The 22,078-nt window shown below is 44.8% G+C and overlaps 1 protein-coding gene and 1 long non-coding RNA gene across 9 annotated transcripts in view; both read left to right on the forward strand.

Annotated features, from left to right (window-relative positions):
* The first annotated feature begins 44 nt into the window (after positions 1-44).
* LOC127393023 (uncharacterized) lies at positions 45-11,648 on the forward strand. The gene is made up of 2 exons (XR_007891387.1): positions 45-256; positions 10,534-11,648. It is a non-coding gene; the product is annotated as an uncharacterized LOC127393023 (long non-coding RNA).
* A 7,262-nt stretch (positions 11,649-18,910) lies between these two features.
* The window catches only part of DUSP16 (dual specificity phosphatase 16), a 66,479-nt gene continuing 63,311 nt past the window's right edge, over positions 18,911-22,078 (forward strand). For all 8 annotated transcript variants that reach the window (XM_051635968.1, XM_051636020.1, XM_051635986.1 and 5 more), the window contains exon 1: positions 18,911-19,063. The gene's annotated coding sequence lies outside the window, so the exon portion shown is untranslated. The remainder of the gene's footprint in view (positions 19,064-22,078) is intronic.

A 22,078-nucleotide genomic window follows, 5' to 3' on the forward strand; every position in this document is an offset into this window, starting at 1 on the left:
CCGCTGGCGGGACGACTGCCTCTCCCGGGAGCCGCTCCCGGCCCGGCCCGGCCGTCTCCTCAGGCCCCGGGGCCTCGCACCGGCTCCCTCGGGCTCTCCGCCCTCGCTGCGACCTGCCTCGTTCCTGTCACGGCCTCCACTGGCCGCCCCTCCTTGCCCGCCGTGTCTGAGCCGCCCGCTGTGCAGCCGGCGGTGGTTAACGGGGTTGCCGAGGTTCCGGCTGAGCAGCCGCGGAGCAGCGCGAGTACGAATCGCGGTAATGACCCTGAAGCTTTTCCTGCCGTTCCTCGCCTTGCTTGGCCCTCCGCGTTCCTGCAGCCGGCGCAGAGCCACCCTGCTGCCACGCCGCCCCGAGGCCGGAGGCTGCGACCCCCGCAATCCTTCGGGAATAGCGGGTTCCCCCTCGTCTTCCCGCTGGCGCCAGGGCTGGCTCCTGCGGGAGGCTCCCGGTGCGGAGCCGAGCCCTGCCTTGTCCTGCCCGCCCAGGCCCCTGCTGGCTCACAAGACCCAGGTACCCCAGCCAGCAACCCTGAGAACGTGGTCCCTCCTTCAAGTTCGCAGTGAAACCCGCAGCCAGGCGTGTTTCATGTTGCTGCATGTTTCCCCCTAGTCGTGCAACTCTTCACCGGTGTTTCCCATGACTTAATCTCCCTTACATGCAACTGTTAGGACTACGGGCTTTGTCACGGGATTTTCCCCCTGAATCACAGACCTTCCTCCTGGAGGGACATGCTTTCTGGATGCCAGAGACAAAGCGCTTTTGTAAGGCTATTTTTTTTTTTCCCCTGTAAGTGTATATGCGTTTCAGTTCTCAAAGAGAAGGCAGTTTGCACGCTGGTCCCTCTTTACCCGTCCAAAATGAACATATATCGATTTGTTAACTTTGCCCTGAAATAATTAATAATAATACTGAAAAATTAAGAAGCAGGGATAGTCAGCGTGTTCACCAAGAAGCGCCAGCTCATAAAGTGGAAGGAACACCTTGCTGTGAGCTTGCCTAGGTTGTCTGCTGCGATCCCCTCCCCCAGCTTTGCCCTCAAATTCTTCAAGAAGGTGGTGAGGCGCCTCATACCACCTTTGGCACTATCCTGGGGCCATAAAGCTGGCTTTAAAAGCCAGTTGGGGGTTTCCCTGGTGAAGGGAAATATTGAGTGGCAAAGAGCCAACATAGCTCACTTAGGCAACCCTCTGTTGCAACATGAGTGGAGGAAGGAGATTAGACAGAGCTCTAATGCTGATTCAGAAAGGCCAGAATCCTTTCAACCAGCAAATTAAAGTTGCAGCTGCATCTTTTCCTTCTACCAGATTAGCCCACACCACCAATTCTGCTTTATGTCACTTAAGAAGCAGAGCTCTCAGCTTCTGACCAAGAGAAGCACAAGTTCCCTGTGTAAACACTTAAGAGCTTCTGTATTTTAGTGCAGAACAACTCAAAATACACATTTCAGTCTGCTTTTCCACTATGGCAATGCTGTCCTCGTAGATAAATATGAACATGAAAATGGAATGGGAGTCTTTCAAAAGAACAGTTGTGAATGAAACTGAATTTTATATATATGTACATATACAGCACAAAAACTTACGATGTTTTAAACTGCTTTTACCAGCTAGAAGAAAAGTACTTTACAAAGTAAATTGTGAATTCTTGGAGTTTACTGCCATGGGACACTAAGGCAAAGAGGTCAGCAGGCTCAGAAAAGAATTAGACAGATTTCATGTTTCATAAAATGGTACTAAAGAAAGGTGTTCTCCACCATCCCTAATCTAACAGTTTGGGATACTGGGAATGTATGAGAGGAGCAGAACACAGAAAAAAGGCCAAGTTCACATATTCTCCCTAAAAAGTGTCTCTTCCTGCCTCTCCCAGAGACAGAATACTGGACTAAATGGACCACGGTCTGACTCAGAGGGGCTTTTCTTTCTTTTTGTGCTGTCTAACAGGTCACCATTTTGCCTCTCAAAGCCTCACAAGCAAATTAAGATTTTTCATTAAAACTTCCTTGGTTAAAGGCAGACGGTCTGTGTACTACACCAACTCATCCTCACTGACTGTAGGTCACTGTTTTTCCTAAAAGTGCTCATTCCTAAGCAATTCTCTGAGACCTTCTGGTTTTATTGCTACCAAGTAAACACTATCTTATATTAAACCCAGTGTCTCAAATTGTCTTACACAACAACTATTGGCAGTTCCCTGCTCAAAATAATTATATTTCTTAAAAGAAGGGTTGTGCTTCTGAGATCCAGGGAGACTTTGAAGTATGTAACTAAACTGGGTTTGGTGATCAGGCAATAGCTTAAAAAACCATTGCTTATGTCAGTGTGACTGAAAAAGAGAGACTACCCACGAGGTGATTTTGCACTATGTGCTCATATATGCAGTGATGTCAGTGCATCCCAAAGAGGTGCTTGTTCTCTCTTTCTACAACTGTAAAAGTTTTAACTTGGGCAAATGGAAGTCTGTTCCTCTGAAAGCTTGCATGAAACAAGGCTAAATCTTGCAGCCTGCATTTTTCTGGAAGTGGTTCACTGTCCGTTTGTGGAGTCTTTGCAGATTCAGAGTCCTTGAGATCCATTCATTTGTGGATGGGAAGACAAGGATGCAGTGAAGATATTTTCTTTTTTTGTTTTCCAAATGTACCAAGATGCCATTGGCTTTAATAGAGATGCTAACTCATTTGCCACGTGGGGAAAGATTGTGCAAGAACAACCCATCTTTCAATCCCTTGGGTTTTTTTGTAGAACCAATAAAGAATTTGCATTGTCCTATACTCTTTAATCTGATACTCAGGAAACATTGCTGGAAGTAAAAGCAGAAACTCTCTGTCTTTCAGTTTTTAGACTCTGTTGATACTGAGACAGAGATCACCCTCAACTTCTCATTCATATCCATCAGTTAAATTATTTGTCACTGGGGGTGTGACAAAAATGTTTATTTACATACATTTCTACATCTTCTTGTCACTTATAAAACTATAATAGAAGTATATCAGCTTTTTGTTTGATTGGTTTTACTTTAGAGAAAAAAGGTATATATGCTAATGCTGTGAAAGACATGTAAACATATGAAGAGCACACCCTAACAAGTACAGTGATTGATCAACTCGTTGGTATGATTAAAAAACCTTCTCTTTAAAATACAAATTCTTTCAAAGCTGTTTTTAAAAACCTAATCAGTGTTTGAACAAAGCACAGCACATTGAAGCCTGATCTGTGACTACTCGTTATCCACTGTAGACTTAAATGTTGATCAGGGGGTTGCTCTCATATTTACTAAATGCTCTACTTTGTGACAAGATGAGCACCTTCTGTAGTTACAAATGCTTGACATCACCAGAGGACTTCTTCCTGTTTAGCTATTGCAAATTAACTACTCAAGTAAAATAACTAATAATAAGTTAATAAGGAATAATCATCTCTTGTGTCATGCATACACACACACGGAAAAGTTACAGCTTTATCTAGTCAAACTAACTTCCCCATGGAAGCCAAAACTCTCAACAGTGCTCATGAAACTCTTATACTGCTGCGTGGATGTGCTATTTGTAAATTTTATTGTATGAAAATGTTCATGCTGCAGCTGGAAATTGTATTTTCTAACTAGCTAGTGGAAGGGATTAAAAAAAAAGTCAGATGCTCCCATACGTCATGCATGGGATTGATAGTTCCAAGTAAGACAGAGTGGAAAACTAGGAACGGCTTAAAAAGGCATTTGAGTAACACAGATTTCATGCAGAATTTAAACTAAATATAAAAAACTGAGAATGAAAGAGTAAGACAAACAAATCACTGATTAAGAAGATGACAAAGAGCGGGTTAAAGTTCAATGTCGTGTGCAAGTGAATAACATTTAATCTCGTTCCGAAACAACAAACAAACAGAGCAGCACAATATGCCACATTCAGGAATGTGAGAGCCATCTTGTATCTGGCACTGGAACAACAGAGAATTATTGCTGCTGATATGGTAATTGCAGAGGTACAGAAAAAAAGTGGGTGGATCATGTGAAATTCATTAAATACTTGAGGTGAACTTACAGCAGGATTAGTCTTTTCCCTTTTTTTGTGTACATTGATCTCTATGCACAACTGGTTTAGTAAAAAAGCGTATTGTTCATTCTCAAGAAGTTTAAAAATCCACTTCAGCTCAGTGTCATTTTTTGTCCTCAAGATATTTTGCAACGTGCTTCTCCCCTTTGGCCTACGCAAACAAATATGCCTGCATATGCATACCTAGTTGAGCCAGCCCAGAACTGCTGCCTGTAGCTGGTCACTCTGGTGAGAGTATTTCTGGTTGCTTTCCACAACCCTTAAAATAATTTTAAATAGTTTTCTCCACACTCAGGTTCTATGGAATAGGCTGTGCTCACACTCACAGCATTTACTAATCTAAGTCTGATACTGTTGTCTTGTTCAAGGGCACAAACAAGGCTCCTTGTAGCTTGAGCACAAAGTGAAGGACTCGTATGCAAGCTGGAGCTGCACTGTAACAGGGCCAGAGGACTTCCATGACGACCTGGACTACCTTATGAAATGGCACTGTGTTTCATGTGAAGGGTCAGGCCATCAAATGTCCTGGTCTGAACCACTCACTCCATCTTAAGTCACCACCATATCAGCTAACTTCTGTTTTGTAACTCTGAGCATGTTGGATTTCCTACTCCTGTTGGAACTGCTGATGACGTGTATTTGCATTTAACTGGATTCGTATTAATGGCACTGCTCATGTGAAATGGCACTGCTCATGGAAAGTTATTTACAGCACCAAAGGCTGCACTACAAAAAGTGTTCTATTAACTGGATGTAAATCAAGAACACACTTCTGGATAACACAAAGTCGTTTGCAGGGCTATTTCAAGGCAACAGGGAAATTAAGCAGCAGGTTATAGGGCCCTAGCAGGCTACCTGCCCATCCATACAGGGGAAAGAAAAATGTGCTGCTGCAGAAAGAACCAGAACAAAGCACACAGACCCACAACCTGTCATTAGCTCCCTTCACCCTGGCTCTCAAAATCTTCCTGACCTGTCCCAGAGCTCTCACTACACTGGTATTTCCTGAACAAAACACCCTAGTTTTCTCTTTCCTTGCCTACGTTGCACCTCCTGCCCTTCCCCTCAGCCAGCAATCTCCTCCAGTTCTCTGAATCAGCCTTTGCTTGTATTGGCTGAGCTGGCCGACCTTTGCCAACAAACGTGTCCGTGATGCCACCTGGCAGTGGTGACAGACGGACACGATCGTGCTGAGCAAGCATGGGCCAGATGGAAGGGGCAGAGCAATACCAAGTCACATTTTTTTAACATGGTTGGAGCTACCATGGCTTGATTCCCCTGAATAGGTTGGTTTGGGGGCATATTATTTTTAAGCATGTATTTACAAAAATAGGCTGGTCAAATTCTGCATTTCAGTTCAGTGAGGCTGCAAAATGTTGCCTATTGAGGGGCCCAGGTTTGACCCAGTACAAAAGTGCAGACACCCGTGAGCTTCTCTTTATAGTTTCACATGACCTGATGCCCTGTCACCTTACTTCAGAAGCACTACTGACACCTAAACAATGAATGTAAATACTCCCTCCTACGCTCCTCTCTTGGTAACTTACAGCAGAATTGGAAAGGCTTCTCAGGCATTTGTAGTAATTTAAGCAACAACTAAAATGAGGGAGACAGAAGCTCCATTAAGCTCCTCAGTCAGGCATATACCCTGATCACATCCAGTGACTAGGTGAGACCAAGGTAAGAGCCTTCTTGCTCTCCTCTCCAGTTTCCATGCAAAGAGAACCTGAATGCATGCTCCTGAGGGAAGCTGTGTCACATCCAGGTGCCTTGCTTCATGATGGGAGACCAGGATTTGCCCAAGTGTGATACCAGCTTAGTGTAGACATGGGCACGCCCCCAGAGATATGGCTCAGTACAGCTATTTTGGAGGATCTAGTGCACTTTTAGCCTTTTGCTTTTCTGACTCTGCTCACTTCAGTCTTGACTGCACTGGAAGAAATGGCATTTAATTTGTAAGTCAAACCACTAGTTCTCAAACTATCATATGAAAAATGTAACAATCGAGAAAACGGACTAAAATTGTACATAAATATCTACAAATTTTCTCAGTCACATATAAATATATACTATATATAGTAATTGTAATCTCTGGACTACCTCTGACTTGAAACCATAATTGATCTGTGGTGATGGTTTGAAGATTTGGAGGATTAACTGTAATTATAAGATTAAAATTAGAAAATACTGCTTAGTTTGCAAAAAGCATCAAAGTACAAGATGTGGGGATTTTTCCAGATCATATTTTAAATCAAAAAACACACTGTGGACTTTTATGTTTTCCTTTGACTGTCACAATACTGTTAAACATATTTCAGACAAGACTGATCCAGAGGAAGAAGGAAATGGGCTCAATGAAACAGTCCTATATACTGAAATCAAGCTGCCTGTTTTTTAAGCAACTGGTCTTTTTTTAACCTCTACCTCAGGATTTCCCTTAAGAATTCGAGACTGGGGACTATATTGCCTCCCTAGAACTGGGGATTGACACTGGACTTTCAGAAGACTATATAAAATACCTTATTCCATTTCTGCCTCCACTGTATTGGGTTACAAGCCATTCCTGGTTGCACATGCGTGCAACAGAATCTCTCTGTGGCACTGTGCCCCTTTTCCTGCTTGTTCTCTGACAGTTCTGCTGTCAGACCCAGGAGTGGCATACATTAAAACTTGAGTAATACCTGAATGGCTCCCCCTCTATAGCACTCCACAAAGGACCATTCATGGTTCCTGTCTAACAGAGCGTAATCTCTAGAAAAGAGCTATATGATGCTATGAGGTAATTCAAGGAGAGTATACCTATAACAAGAGGAGATTTCATCCTCCCCAGGATCCCTTGAGATCCACAGCTATCTGTTTCCAAATATGACATTGAGGAGTTTTCTCCATGCATTTTAAGGCCCTGGCTAAGCTGCAGGAGAAAGCCTGACATAAGTATGTAGTGTTGATGCCCATGTTAGGTGTTAGTCTGCTTGGTTTCAAAGGCATCTCCGGAGGCTGATTTAAAGCATTTACATCAGTCTGCTGCTCGAAATCACTGAAACTTGGAGGTAAGGAGCTAATTATAGATGCCATGAATAGACCTGTCAGTGGTCAGTTCACAGGACCAAGTGATGTCATGCTACAGAATAGCTTTGCCAGCAGTTTGACCAGTATTTCACACAAAAAATAAATGCAGGTGGGGGATTTAAGTGTGTGTTTGTTATATATTTTGTTGTTGTTGTTTTTTACCATCTCCCGTTCTTCACGCAAATGAGTTATTTATTAACCAGCTGTTACAATGTGAGGTGTAAACATTAACCAAGGAAGTGATGAATCTATACACAGATCAACAGCTGTTTGCTACATGTTCACTTCGATTGAATATATATAGTCCTTCACTGTCTAGTGACTTGTCTTATTGAAAGAAGTGTCAATCCCAGAGCACTGTAAACCCGCTTCAGTGAAATAATTCCCTTCCTTCCACCTCCATCTTTCTTAACATCCTTTAAATGCCTAGCTATGCCAGGGAAAAAAGGTCCTATTGCTGAGTCTGTGTTGAGATTGCTATGGAAAATTTTCCCCCGACAGTGTCAGAAATGTTATTCAGAGTCCCTCAGATAGCTACAGCATTCTTACATGGAATACAACTCACCCTTTTCCCCCTTTAATGTGTTCAGTAGACAGGTGGCAACCCAACTGGTGGCAAATTCCTAAGTATTTATATCCTTTAACTCTCAAATGATATGAACATGGAATAGGAAATGTCATGCACTGAGTATATGAGTAATGTTCCCATTAATCAATCATCTAAAATAAACTGGATTATTATGTCTGTTAGTACTATACTGTAGCTATTTGCAGATAGATGCTCTGAAAGAGCGAGCCTGATTCTTACTGTCTCTGCTCCATGTAGAGGTTTAGGGGCAGAATCTCTTACAAATTCACTTCTCTTCTACACGTGCTTTGGTCAGGCAGAAGAGAGATTCACAAAAGTAGAATACCACCAAGCTGCAGTTGTCTGCTTTCTGCTGTCAGCATTTGACTCCCACTTGGACATAATTTTCAACTGAGTAGAAGCTACTAGGCAGCACAGATATGCTCCTGAGGAATGAGATCTTTAGCAGCTCTAAACTAGCACTCCCTCCCAGTGTGTTTTGGAGACAACTGGGATTTTGAAAACAAAGTCCAAACAAAACAGATGATTTTTCATTCCTAGCTTCAAGAAAGAATGGTCGATTCACCACTTAAATTGGTGACTGGTGTCCTACACATCAAAGAAAGAAATGAATTTGTGAGTTACAAAGTCTCATCTGTCTCGATTCCTGAATTTCTTGCATCAGTTTTGGCAGCAGACTACTACTTTTAATGCATGTGTCACAGAGCATGGAGGAATCCTAGAAAAGTGCCACTGTGCATGTACCTGGAGCGACTCACAAGATGTCTGGCATAGACAAAAATCTCTGCAAAGAAGATGTAGTTCCAGACAGGTTGCATTCGCTGCCCGTGTCGTGTAGATTCCCACTGTGTAGAAATGATCTGCTCAGGCAAACACCCAGAGGCAAATTTATCTGCCAATAAATACATTTATCATTTATTTGGTGGTCACTGTTGGGCAACACATGGGTGTGTTCCGTGCATTTCAGGCCCAAATCCCCCCGTGCCAGACGATTTGTGGTGTGGTTGCATCTGCACTTGCACTTCCCTCTGAACACAACGTGGGGACTATGGCTATGTTCCCACCATAACACACTGAAATGCCATTGGAAAAACATACCTATTTAAAAGTCTGTTTGAAAGACTAGAGTCTCAATCCACTGGGCCATACCTGCTTAAAACACTGAGAACATGATAGATTCCTTACAGATCAGGATGGGGTTGTACTAGTTTGTCCTCAAATGCAGAAAAGACAGATGTCCCTGAATCCATAGTGCTGACAGTCTGTAGAAAATTGAGATAATATAAAAAAAATGATAAAGCTCCTTGGCATTATAATAATTCATAAAATATTTATATGTTGTTGTTGTTTTGTCTTTGTATGTTTTTGGCTTATAAAGTTCACAAGCTGGCTACATGAGTGAGAAGAAAGAAGGGAATGGTGCAATACAGCTCTTTTGCACCACTCCAGAAGTGTTGAGGAACACTTCACTGGAAGTAAATATTCCCTATGCTACACTGACAACTGGACAACTATGTTGTTATGGACAACTATGGAGATGGAGATGTGTGATTGAGAATAAATCTGTAGGATTTTTTAAAGATATATTTGCATAAGCATTTGTTGCTAGGGATTTTTTGGTTGTTGTTGAAGGATTTCATGCCTCCATTCCTTCAATTACATATACGCAGTCTTGGCTTATTTTATTTCAGGGACTTTTTTCACACCCCTACTAATATTAAAGGGCCTCTAAACTGATGTAAATGTAATTTGCTACCATAAAAAAGTCGAGTTGCTAAGCACAGCAACAACTTTTATTGGTCCAATAAAATCCAGAAGCCATGCTGCATCACATGCAAGCCAGAGAGACAAAGTAGAGACAGAATCTGAGCATGTTTTTAACATCCACTGAGATTAATCTGAACCAGCTAAAATGCATTATGTAGTATTATATGGTTATTGTAGAGTCTTTCTTCAACATAAATTTAGGCTTGTTTGTAAACTTTAACTGTGTGTATGTTACTTTAATGATTTTTACAGTATAAATTAATAATTAATAAGCTAACTGTATAATGCTTGGTTTAGCAATAATGAGATCAACCCTCCAATATCTGTATTTTTACAGTACTGACTTATACCACCCAAACAAACTTCCTCCTGAAATAGCTTTGCTCATACAAATTTATACACTGAAATTTCATAATAGTGAAAGGACTACTCTCATGTTTTACAGGTAAATTTTCATCCAGGGATATTGATGAATTGAGATTTCTCAGTGTAAAATCAGAATACAAGATAGAGGAATCACGACTGCCCCCTCTATCCTGTACAATAATTTAGGTTGGAAGAGGCCTATGGAGGCCAGCTGGTCTAACTCTCTGTACACAGCAGAGACAACTTCAACATTAAATCCAGCTTCAGAGTTAGATCAGATGCTTGGGGCCTACTCCATTCCAGCACTGACCATCTCCAAGGATGGAGAAGCCACAGCCCCTCTAGGCATCTGTTCCAGTGTCTGACTACCCTCATTGAAAAGAGGGTTTCTAGTATCATTGGACAGCAAACAACCCAAAGACAGACAAAAAGAGGAACTCACTCTACTTCTGTTGGATTAGCAAACTGAATCAACTTGGGTTGCATTATAACGGTGCCAGATCCGCAAGGGAAGTGGCAGGAGCTCACAGTCAGAAGCAGAGGGTAGGAAACAGAACAGCAGCATCTCCTCTTGTCATCAGCAACCTGTTAGATGTGCTCAACCAAGCCACCTGCCTGCATCCTCTCAAGCTCTGTACACTCTCCATGTGTGCAGGGGCCGCCACTGCCACATGTTGGTTCACTGTTTCCCTACAGACTGCTGTGCATCCTTATTCCCATGTTGCCATCTCCTCTGCAGTGGTTCAAGTCTTTGCTCATTCATATGCTGTAAACCAAACGGGGGAACCAAGTGACATCCAGATTCCTGTGCTGGTGCAACTGCATCTTGATCTCCTGCTGGTACTGTATGGTAAGAAGGCATTTACAATGAGTCATTCGGTATAATGACCATTCTTCTTAAACCGTAGCTGACATCATTTAATTGTAAGTCCTTGTACAAAATAACAGATGAATAAACATACAATTTCTGCAACACAGTAATTAGACAAGCCCTTCTAACAGAGACTTCTTTTTCTTTTCCTATTCTGGAACTCAGATTGCAGCTACCATTTTCTCATAAATGTCTCCACTGACTGGCTCACATAAAATCTGTCCTCATATGTTCCTGTCTAGGAAGTTCTTCCAAGCTTGCACAGCTGCCAAAAAATAATGTCTTGGAAAGTCATGTCCTCTGCTTGAAATTCCCCCTCTTAAGAAGTCTTCTGCCCCATCTGATTTCATAATATCCCACTTAGATTTTGAACGGTCATGAAGACGCACATTCTTCAGCATACGTTTATCTGGAACTCATCATCATTTGATCAGTGGCTTGAAACAATTTTTTAATTACTGGAGAGTCAACAAGCCAAATTTATATCTGAGGTAAGTGGGTGCATCTTCAAATAAGTCATGAGAAGTCTGAGGAAGACCTTCACACAGAAAATAAAGCATTGGATTTGCCGTCCAGTGCTTGACTCTCACTGATCTTCTGCCTTTCTTTTTGCAGGCTGAACGTAAACCAAGGGTTTAAACATTTTTAATATGTTAATGATTCTTTCCCCAGCTACAAGGAGAACAAGTGGCAAAGTGTTTTGAAGCAGAAATGTTAGTGTGAGATTTTCAACCCTCCTGTAGAGCTAAAAGAGTTGTACCCGTTCCTCCTAGATAGGAGTGAGCTTGTTCTTGAACCTCGGAAGCGTAGTCAAGAAGGCAATATAAAAATAAACAAGTAGTCCTTCACCTCACCTCCACCTTGGAGATTTGAACTCAGATTGCTACTAAAATAGGCATATTCTAACCTTGCATTCTAAAAAAAAAATAAAAAAATAAAAACAATTTACACGCTCTGAAATTTTCACATGCTTCTTTTCCATGTAACCTGATATTTTCACCTGTCCTTCTTGACAAACTGTGCTGTCTGTTGTTGACAATTGGGCTTGCACCAGACTGACAATTTTCTGACCAGTGCATTCAACAAAACAAGACACTCCTAAGAGTTAACAGGCTTTTTTATGAATGTTTTTACTCTGGGTCCAAAATATTGATGTTCTGGGTGTTATCCACTTACACATTTTATATGAATGAGAGCTTATAAATGCAGGTCGTTGTGGCGCTCAGGCTTTTCTTTCCCACAGCAACAACAAATAGTAATTGACTCAGTTTCCTTTTCCCTTTCAGAATTCAAGTTGTGGGGTTTTTTCCATTTCCATTATGGGTTTGTCTCTCTTTTCCTTTTTTGATATGAGGCGTTTTTAATCTATTAAGTACACGTTAATGATTCCATGGAAGAGAAATCCATCTCTTTCACAACTCATTTGAATAACAATATAGTTTCACTCGCATAATACTGCAACACCCAGATTGCAGCTCAGGAACAGAAATAAAATAAACAGCAACGATGTATCAAATCCATAAGGTTTAGGATACCCATAGGTGTCAGCAGCTGTCAAAAGTAGGCAGAAACAACAAAATGGATTAAGAGAAACGGTGAAGACTGTCCGAAAATTTTCTCTCCTGTGTACATGTCTTAAAAATATTTTTAAATATATAGAAATGGAAAATAACCAGTCTTTAATACCACAGGTTATTAATTAGTTTTCTACATTTAGACTTTTACATAAGTTTCCTGACTGTGAGCTTACTTTAGCATTCCTTCAAGACAGTAACTATGTACTTACTGGTTTATATTGACCCACATTACGTTTCACGTATCACAACTTTGAAGGATTTTATGGATGCTGTCCTTTTTCATTGTATCTTTGATATTCTTAAGAAAGTATTTAATTATAAGAAAAAAAAAAAGGTCTAAATTGTATTTAAGATTGGTAAGTGCTACACTCTCGAGTAGTGTTCAAGTAGTTAAAAAAGAAGGATATGAATAGTCAAAGACCTCATACATTTTATGTTGCCCTCATAATAAACACAAATACATTTTAGTTCTGATTCATCATTGGCCACAAGCAAAACATGAACATAAAAAGCTGCTCTCCAGATAGTATAAACTGGCATAGCAGCTTAAGTGTTAGTTGAGCAATGATGATTTACACCACCTGTGCTTACAGCCCATTACAAGTTGATTTCAATACAAGTACACCAGCCTACAGATGAGTGACTAGCAGTGAGTAAGAGCTAAAAGAAAGAAGGTGAGAGGGGTGTTTACTGTTAACATTATCTTGGTTTCAGGAATGTGTTTGTGAATTTTTTTATGTATCACTTTTTGTTGTTGTTGTTTGTGATTTCAGTATTTTCTTTTTAGATCTATGGGAAAGTGAGAATGTCACTGGTTCAGTTTCTCAGCTGCTGTAAATTTGTCTGAACTTGCTGTTTCTTGAGAACAGTATTTCATTATTCTGTTTCCTGATGACAACATGTTATTATGCTGCTTTTCTGTAAAATAATATTTATTATGATCTCCAATTTCAAATGACTTCTCAAAAATTAATCTTGCTGTTTCACACAGAAGTGGCTTAGCCATCAAAACATCAGCTTCTTTTTTCTTCTGTTTAAGATTATTAGGATTGATCAAAAACCCCTAAACTTTATAAAGCCAGGTCATAGAATCAGAAATTATTCTTACTTCTTTGTCTTTTTCCATTGTCTTTTGTTGCCTATCTCACTTAAAGCCTTTTTGTGTGTGTGTGTCTCTATTTGTTTGCAAACTAAGCCAAAAACCTTTTGTGCAAGTACTTCATTTTACTAAATGTGCCGGCTCAGGTAAGGAGAAAAAAAAAAAAGTGATTGTTTCTTTTGAGAGATGAACGAGAAAGCTATGTTATTTATTAGAATTTAAATTTAAGAGGACTTGGTTTGGTTCTGAGCTGCAACCAGCTTGTTATATTACTCTGAATCAATTACCTTATCTCAGTAACTTATTCTTACATCCATAAAACTTGGTATCGTGATACTCCACTGTCACAATTGCAGAAGATTTACAAAAATAAAGGGTACTCAGAAACTATAGAGATAGGGATCACGTAAACTGCTACTGAGTGATGGATGTAGCATTTATGAAGTAAAGAGACAGAGGGAAGCAGGCAGCTGATACTCTTCCCTTTTTTCTGTACTTTCTGCTGCTCTGATTCCTGTAATTATCCCTTTATCTTCCACTGCTCCAAATAACCCATTGTTGTCCTACAGAAAACAAGACTATTGCTCCTTTATGTCTTAGATTTGTCTCAGCTCAAAATATATCTGCATTGGACCCAGACCTCTCCACATGCATACTAATCCCAGCTTGTTTGACATGCTATGAATCTGGCAGTCCTGGAGAAGCCACGGGGAAGTTGAGGTAAGAAAACTACCTGCAGTGACAGACTAGTGGGGCTATTCTTATTTAAGAATTTTCCAGAGAAGTAGAGTTCCCCAAGGTTTGATGCATAGAAGAATGGGGAAATAGTGGATGTTCTCAACTGTTTTTCCCTGGGTGTTGCTACTTTGCCCCCTATGTCTCAGATGCTTGCATTTCTCATACTACTCAGATTCCTCCGGACTAGACTAAGGTCTGTGATCTCCCACTGATCTCCATCTGCAAACTTCTCTCTCTCTTCTGCTGTTTCCCCATCCTCAGTCCATCTTCTGTTCCTACTGGTTTCCAAATCCTCATGCTCCCATTGCTGCTCTCCCACAACCCTGCAATGCTCTGACTGCCATACCCTGATCTCTATGCCAACAAAGCTAGTGATATCTGAAAGTGCTATGGCTGCTTCAATGTGGGTATCTCAGCAACCTTTCTATTTTTAAATACCCTGAAGAGCTGTAGGTAGCAGTTATGTCTGGTACAGCAGTCTGCTCAGAAAGCAGATTAGGTTCAGCTACCCAGTGCCCCTGAAGCTGTCCATGAAAAGGTCATTGCTTCACTTCCCATCTGCTGTCTCGGGTTTCCTCTAATCCATTTCAGCCAAAACAAACCAGTTCAGCTGACATCTACAGTTTAAACTGCTTAAGCTATTTGGGTTGACTTTGGCCAAAACAAGTTTGGGAGAGATTGTGTGAGCAGTTTGCAGGTAGGTAAGGTAGAAGTGGTAGCCTTTGGCAGAAGACAGCCGTGACAGTGACTAGGTCACCTCTTCAGTGACCCAGCTCCAGATCATGGGGGAATTGATCACCCACAAGTGGATTTCAAAGCATGGTCAACTCCGTGCTTTTAAGTTCAATTCTCACTCATTTTGTAAGAGGTTCCTCTAGCAAGCCACTCCTTTCCACTGTGCAGAAAACATGATGACGTCACGCAGGCTGTCATTCATCTTTCCTCTGTTTAATCACTGCTAACTGATTAACCAAGTGAAGTGCAACAAAAGCCATTAGCTGGAAAAGCAACAAAAAGCTACGCTGGCTTTTACAAACAATCGAAGAGAAACCTTTGTAAACAAGGTGCATAACCTCCAGCTGTTGAAAGTGCCCACCTATTCACCCTGCTCAGCCCCCCGGCAATAGGGGCAGTGAGGGGTGACACAGCCACTCCTGCCAGAAGCAGGACACGAATGGGTAGGATATGGGGGAGTGTCAAAGTTCAGGGGCTGTTGCCGAGCCTGCTGGATAGCCACCTTCGTGTCTTTTGCCCTTGTTTTACCCCCATATAGACACTTTGGTGGTTCTTCGATCATGAGCTCAGTGAGGAGGCACAAAAAAGAGATGCCAACATTAATCCTTTCAGTACCGCTTTGCCAAAAAAAAGGGTAGCGAGTGCTAAGGTAAAAAAAAATCCATCGCCAGAAACATAGCAAAATACATTTCATAGAATTGATGGACCTTTGAAAACCTGGGAAGGGAAGGTCAGCAGGCAGGGACACCAAGGTAGCCAGGCAGTCTCTCTCCCAGATGGTTCAGGTGTTTACCAAACTAAGGCCCGACTCTCTCCCTGGTGTGCGCCTGCAGTTCAGAGCATTTCCAGGAGCCTGCTGTGCTAGTGGTAGGGAGGAATGAAAGGCTTTCCGAGGTGGAATGTTAAGCTGGACTTAGACTCTGACACGCAAACGAATTGCTGCTTCACGAGTGACCACCTGCCAGCTGAGGCATGTCAGCTGCCAACATGTGCACGTTTTGCCCATTACAAACAGGAGGTAAAGGACGTGGCCACTAATCTCAATGAAGTGAGGTCAGATGCTGCTGCATTTTTGTCCTTCAGACTCCTCCTGTTTGTCTCTTCAGGTTAGCAACAATATCTGGACAGTTTCATCCTGCAGTGCTTCCCCAGATCAGACTCTCAGCTCAAGTTCAGCCGAAAATAATGTTATTCTTAGAAATAACTTCAACCTACGTGAGTTAATTCTGGTATCAATGTGTTTTAGTGATACTTTTTATTACATTAGGAAAAAAGATCCTGACTCTACTTCGAAAAACCTTCAATTTGCTGTCCTAGAATTTTCTGCATATATAATTGTTTTCCCCAGCTAAAATAAAATTATTCCCACCTGATCACAAGTAATTTTATTCTTAAGAGCTTTACAGTGAGGAAACTTTTTCAGTCTCCCAATTAAAAAACAACAACAAAAGCAAACCAAAACGTAACAAAAGAGCAGTTACGTAAGGTGTTACCGAGTTGAGACAACAAAAGGGAAGACAGAATTGAAATGTCTTCCCTTCTCACCACACACCCATCTCCGCGGCTCTCTACTTCTCTTTGTGAGGATAACCATGCTGGAACTATTTGTTCCTGCACTTCTCTGGTCTGAATGAGCTGGGGCACTGGCTGTCGCCTCGAGTTTCTCTGGCACGCTCACTGATCCCCTTTGTTGAAATGGGTCAGTTCTAGCTCCATTAACCAGCAGTTAACTGGCCAGACTTTCAGGACTGTGGGCACTTGGGGGGTTTGCAAAAGGGATCTTCAGGGCCGCTGGTTAATTGAGACAAGCTTTTTCAGAGTTTCTCCTATGCTTCTGTCTTTCTTTTGTCACTGTCTTATGGAGACTGGGCTTCTCTTTGGACTTCTCTCCCCTGCGTGCTCTGCACCCCCTTGCAGAGAACGTGTCTGCTCAGTATGAACAACAAGGCTTCCTTGTAAGAGGCAGCTCGCAACTCCTTGTTACCGGGCCCTTTGTCAAGGTGATTCTTGGTCAGTTTTGCCAGGACTGAGCCCACCACCTTATCATGTGTTTGGAGTTGCCTGTCTCCCAAAACACCAAGCACACGAACAATTCTACCGTGGCTGAAAGCCTTGTGCTCTTCCCAAGGTGCTCCACTTGAAGGGACAGCCACCCAGAACACGAAGACCCCTGTGGTTACTCCTCCTTCTCACGCCATCTTCCGAGGGTTTACGGCACAGGGATTCAAAAGCTGGTCTAGGAGATGGAGCAGGGCTTGAGTTCTGCCGCCCGTGCTGCGTGCTCAGCAGCGCTGGCAGGCTCTCCTCAGCGACCATGCCCCTGAGGGTGGCCATGCCTCTGAGGGTGACGATGCCTCTGATGGAGAAAGAGGGCTGCAGAATATCCTGGTGTAGCTGGAAAACGGATGCCTAACGCAGGCAGGACCCACCAAACCCCTGTACTCTGCTAGTTAACACGGGTACCAGCCAGAGCCGGCGTGCGTTAGATAAAACGATCACACCTCTATCTGCTTAGCCTTAGCGTTCACCTTCCTCGGGTTACTCGGTTTACACGCGGGTTTTGGGCCGGCCTTTTGGCTTCCTTCAACAAGGCCGCTTCGGGAGCGTGGGCGCCCTGCCGCGGGAGGACGGGGCACCCCCACGCTCCAGCCGCCCCGCGCCCTACCCCGCGCTGAGCTGAGCCGGGCAGCCCTGAGCGAGCCCCGCGGCGTGCGGGCGCTGCGGGACCGGGCCCGCCGGGCCCCGGGGGCGGCCAGGCCAGGCGGGCAAGGCCCCGGCCCGCCCGGCCGTCGCGCAGCGCCACATGGCCGGCCAGCCCCGCCTCAGGCCGCGCTGCGGGACAGGCCCCGAGCGGGGGTTGCGGGGAAGAGAAGGCAGGGAAGGCAGGACGGGCGGGCGGAGCTCGCCTCCCCCCGCCGGGCGAGAGGCGGGGAGGAGGCCGCCGTGGCGGCTCTGTTGAATCGCTGTGCGGCTGCGGCTCCTCCCGGGGGCAGGCCCGGAGGCCGGGGCGGGAGGCAGGGCGGTCCGCGGTGCCCCCCCGGGGTGTCCCCCCGGTGCGGGGCCAGCCCGGTGCGGGGCCAGCCCCCCCCGTCCCGCCACCGCCTCGCCTGCCGCTCCCCGCCGGGACCCTCGCTCCCCGCGCCTCCTCTCCCCCCACCCTCACCCCCCCGGCTGAGTTCATTCCCTGGGATCGGTTTCAAGTGACGCCACCGCTTTATTTTTACACCGATGACCTCATCCCAGCAGCTTGAAGTCGACTGACCAGCGAAAACCCCTTTTTTTTTTTTTTTTCTCTCTCGCTCGCTCCTCCTGCCCCGGTTTTTTGTTGTGTTGTTTGTTTTTTTTTGTTTTTTTTTTTTTGGTGATCGTTTGGGTCCTTCAGGGACCCGAAGGCTTTAAAAAAAAAACCAACCCAAAAAGACAAACGCAACACCAAGAAAAGCCTTAAACACCCAAACTTTCCCTCCCCTCCCGAGCTTTTCAGCGTGTCCTCCCTCCCTGCCCCCCATCACTGTCCCCTTTTAATTTTCTCAAGCCATCTTGGGGGGGGGGGAGGGGGAAGAAGAAGAGGAGGAAAAAAAAAAAAAAAAGAAGCTGGAAATGTTTCCCTTTTTCTTTTCTCCCCTCCCACCTCTCAAAAAGTCGCGTAGAGTTTTGCCGTGTTTACTTGCTTTGGGTTGGTTTGTTTGTTTTTAATTGATGTTCAGTTGTGGGGTTTTTTTTTGGTTGGTTGGTTGGTTGCTTTTTTTTCTTTTTTCTACACACCCCCCCCCCCCCTGTTGTTGAAGAAGGAGAAAGAGGAGCTTTTCCCCAGCAGCTGGAAGGAGACACAAGTTGTTTCAAGGGGCAGCGGCGGCAACAACTTTCATCCCTGCCGAGGGGACAGACAGACGGACAGGCAGGCAGGCAGGCAGGGGGTGGCACAGTAAGTGCCGGCACCCCTCGCCCAGGGCCGGCCAGCCCAGGAGGGGGGCGAGGGGCACGGGAGGGGGGGTGCGGCGGGGCCGCGCTGGGCGGGGAGAAGAGGAGGAGGAGGAGGAGGAGGAGGGAGGTGAGGGAGAGGCGGGCGGCGGGAGCCTTCCCTCCTTCCCTCCCTCCCTCCTCCCGCATGCCCTTCCTCGCCGCCCCCTCACCTCCGGAGGAGCGCTCCCGCAGCAGGCAGGTCGCTGCCCCGGCACGGGCGGGCTCCGGCCGCCTCGGCAGGTGGTAAGAACCGGGGCTGCGAGGGAGGGAGGGAGGGAGAGGGGTCGGGCAGCGGTCCCGGCGGGCAGCCCCGCGCTCCCCCTTACCTGCTGCGGGGCTGCCGGCGGCTCCTCCTGCCTGCTTGCCTGCCTCCTCGTCCTTTCCCCTGTCCACCTGCCTCTCTCCCCGGGAAGGCAGGGGAGGGCAGGCAGGCAGGCAGCGGGCAGAGCGGAGCGGGAGAGCGCCGGGCTCCTTCAGCGCGCCCCGGGAGCGGCTGCGGGTCGGGATGTCTGTCTGGGGAGGCTGCTGCTCCGCTCCGGCGTGCGCGGCCGCCCTCCCAAACTTAGCGGCCAGGGCTCGGCCCCGAGCGGGCTTGCCGCTGCTTGAAGCGGCCGAGGATGCTTTAAAGCCCCGAGGGACTCCCGCAGTAAGCGTCGGGAGGTCTGCCTGCCCCTCGGAACGCGTTTAAATCGTGAGGCAGCGGACAAAATGGAGGGCTGCCGTGCGGTCCAAGGAGTCAAGTCAGCTGCGAGTTGTTAACCTGGTGTTGCGCTCGCCTGAGCCCCCGCCGCCGTGGCTGGTGCCAGGACACGGCCGGGCCGAGAGGTGCCTTCCCCGGATTCGGTGGTTTTTTGGTCCCGGTAGGAGCGGCGGGGATGAGGAGGTGAGCGCGCCTGGGTGCGTGCCCGGCAAAGGTGTGTGTATGGGATGTGCCTGTTGCAAAGCCTGAGCCGCGGCGGGATCTGTCAGCGGCCAGAAAACGTCTGGCTGCCTGTCGGATGGGAAGCTGCTTCGGTTTGGTGTTGGTCTTTTTTAAAAACTGAGAGCCAGGAGAATTTACTTGCTTTTCCTGCCCGTTTGAGCTGGTCGGAAGAGAGCATCGATCTTTCAGTTTTCCTTCAAGTGAGGGGTGTAGTCATAGCGAGCTGTATTGTCTGACCTATGACTTAACTTTTTTATTTTGTTCAAACACTGAGAGTATACCCAGCAGAATAAATAGTTCTGTGCTCGTTTGGAGAGCTGAAAGCAGACTGAACCGTTTCTCCATGTAAGGATGTGTGTTGGGGTTCTTAAAAGAAAAAAAAAAAAACCCAGCAAAACCCCAAAATGATTTTGTAATCCTTGCTTTAAGCTTTATGCTATTCCTGGCAACGTGTGGTTTGGTAGATACAGAGTTTGCGAAGTCATAGCTGACCAAACGGGAGTTGGTTTAGGCTCTTGTGTTTTGAGGGGAGGTGGAAAAATAGTAAGTCTTAATTTCTTTTTATGGTCTTCATCCCACTGCCCGTTGGAAATTGAGGCATTCATCACAGTTGTGTATGTTGGTTGTCTAGGGATTTTTATTTGAATAGGGAGCAAGTGTGCAATGGGGTGGTGTACACGTTTTTAGCTTTAATTTTTAATGACAAAACTTGCAAGAATAGTGATATTCAAAAGTAAATCCTGCATTTACTGCTTAATATTTTTTAGGAAGGAATCTATAAAAAATGCCTGAGGTGTAATAAATTCTGGTCATTATGCTTGTTTAATACAATAGTGCTTCAGTGTGTCTTTATACACAGTTTCAAAGTCTCTTCTTAAATTAACAAGTGAGTGAAAGCAAAGAAAGTGCCAGTTCCTGTGCTAATTAGAGGTGGTAGCTGCAAAATACTGTATGGTTTCATATATTTGCAAAGGTCTAGAAAGCCCAACCAAGCATTTAAAAACACTATGCCTTGTAGAAAGATACATAAATCCATTTCTGCTCCAGCAGGTCTGGCTTTGTTAGCTACCTAAGCAGATATAATGGAACAAAATCACACCAGAGAATACTTCTGTAGGAGAACCTGAGCTCAGTTTATCTTTGCTTCTGTAAAATGTGTGCTGTTCTTCCAGCAAAGGCAGCTAGCCTGGCAAGGGTGTTTGCTTTTAGCTAGAATAGCTTCAGCTGCCCATAGGAACGGGGTCGGCAGAAGCTGTGCAGGAATGTGTTAAAAGGATTTCCTTAGGAGCTCTTGTCTCCCAAGCCAGGGCCAGCTCCTCTGGGGTCTGCGCCAGCCCTCAGCCCGTGGGAGGAGTTGTGGTTGTATCTTCCATGTGCCCATGCACCTTCCTTGGCAAAATGACTCTGCCCTCCGAGTCCTGAGCCTCTGTGTTCGCAGGCGGCAGCTGGAGATGGGGCAAATGAAGCCATACGGCGTCACTGGAGACTGGATGGTGGGACAGGTCAGCCACTCTTCTGCCTTTGAGATTAGTGGTTGACCTGGGCCATAAGAAGCCCTCAGAGCACAAATTCAGGCTCTCTTCTAGACCTCTGTAAGAAATGCTGAATAGGCAAATTAGCCGTTGATTTTTGTTTCTTGCATTGGTCTTTATGTGAGCTCTGCTTCAGTGCATTGTGCTGCAAGAGCTGGGTGCAGTATGAGGGTCTTCCTCAGACATCTCTCTTTTCAAAGTTTGATGCCTTAATCCCCAGACCTATTCAGGAATAGTCGCTTTTTAAAAAAATACAAATTTTCCAAGATACACAGTAAGCACAGCTGAAGCACTTTTTCCTTCAAGAAAAAGGAGGCAGGGTGATAGCTTTCACTTCGTAGTGTGTCTGTTGAATTTTCTAGGAGTTGTTGGTTTTTTTTTCTTTCCTGTAAAAGCAGTCAGGAAAGCATCATGGATATTCTTCAAGTGCTGACAGTCCTTAATAGCCAGATGGCGTGGAGGAGTTACTGTCAAAGGATGAGGTGTGGAAGGATTGGCACATCTCTTCCTTTTTCATTTTTGTTTCACCCCTAAGAAGAAACCTGGGTTTGGCCTGCAAATCTGTTTCTGCAGGTTTGTTGTTATGCCAATCAAATGACTAACTCTTTCTTGCACTCTTTTAACGTTTTGTCTGTGGTCTGTAATTGTACATTCAAGGTTATGTAAGAAGAATTATGAAGAAATTGGTTTTCTGGCTAATAGGGAAGTAGCCATGTCCCTGATGTGTTAAATGGTACATTCACTTTCCCTAGGATTCCTTAGGAATTGCATCCAGATTTTCTGTAGTGACATGAAGGGTTTCTG

Source organism: Apus apus, chromosome 1 (assembly GCF_020740795.1).
Source record: "Apus apus isolate bApuApu2 chromosome 1, bApuApu2.pri.cur, whole genome shotgun sequence".
Lineage (NCBI taxonomy): Eukaryota > Metazoa > Chordata > Aves > Apodiformes > Apodidae > Apus > Apus apus.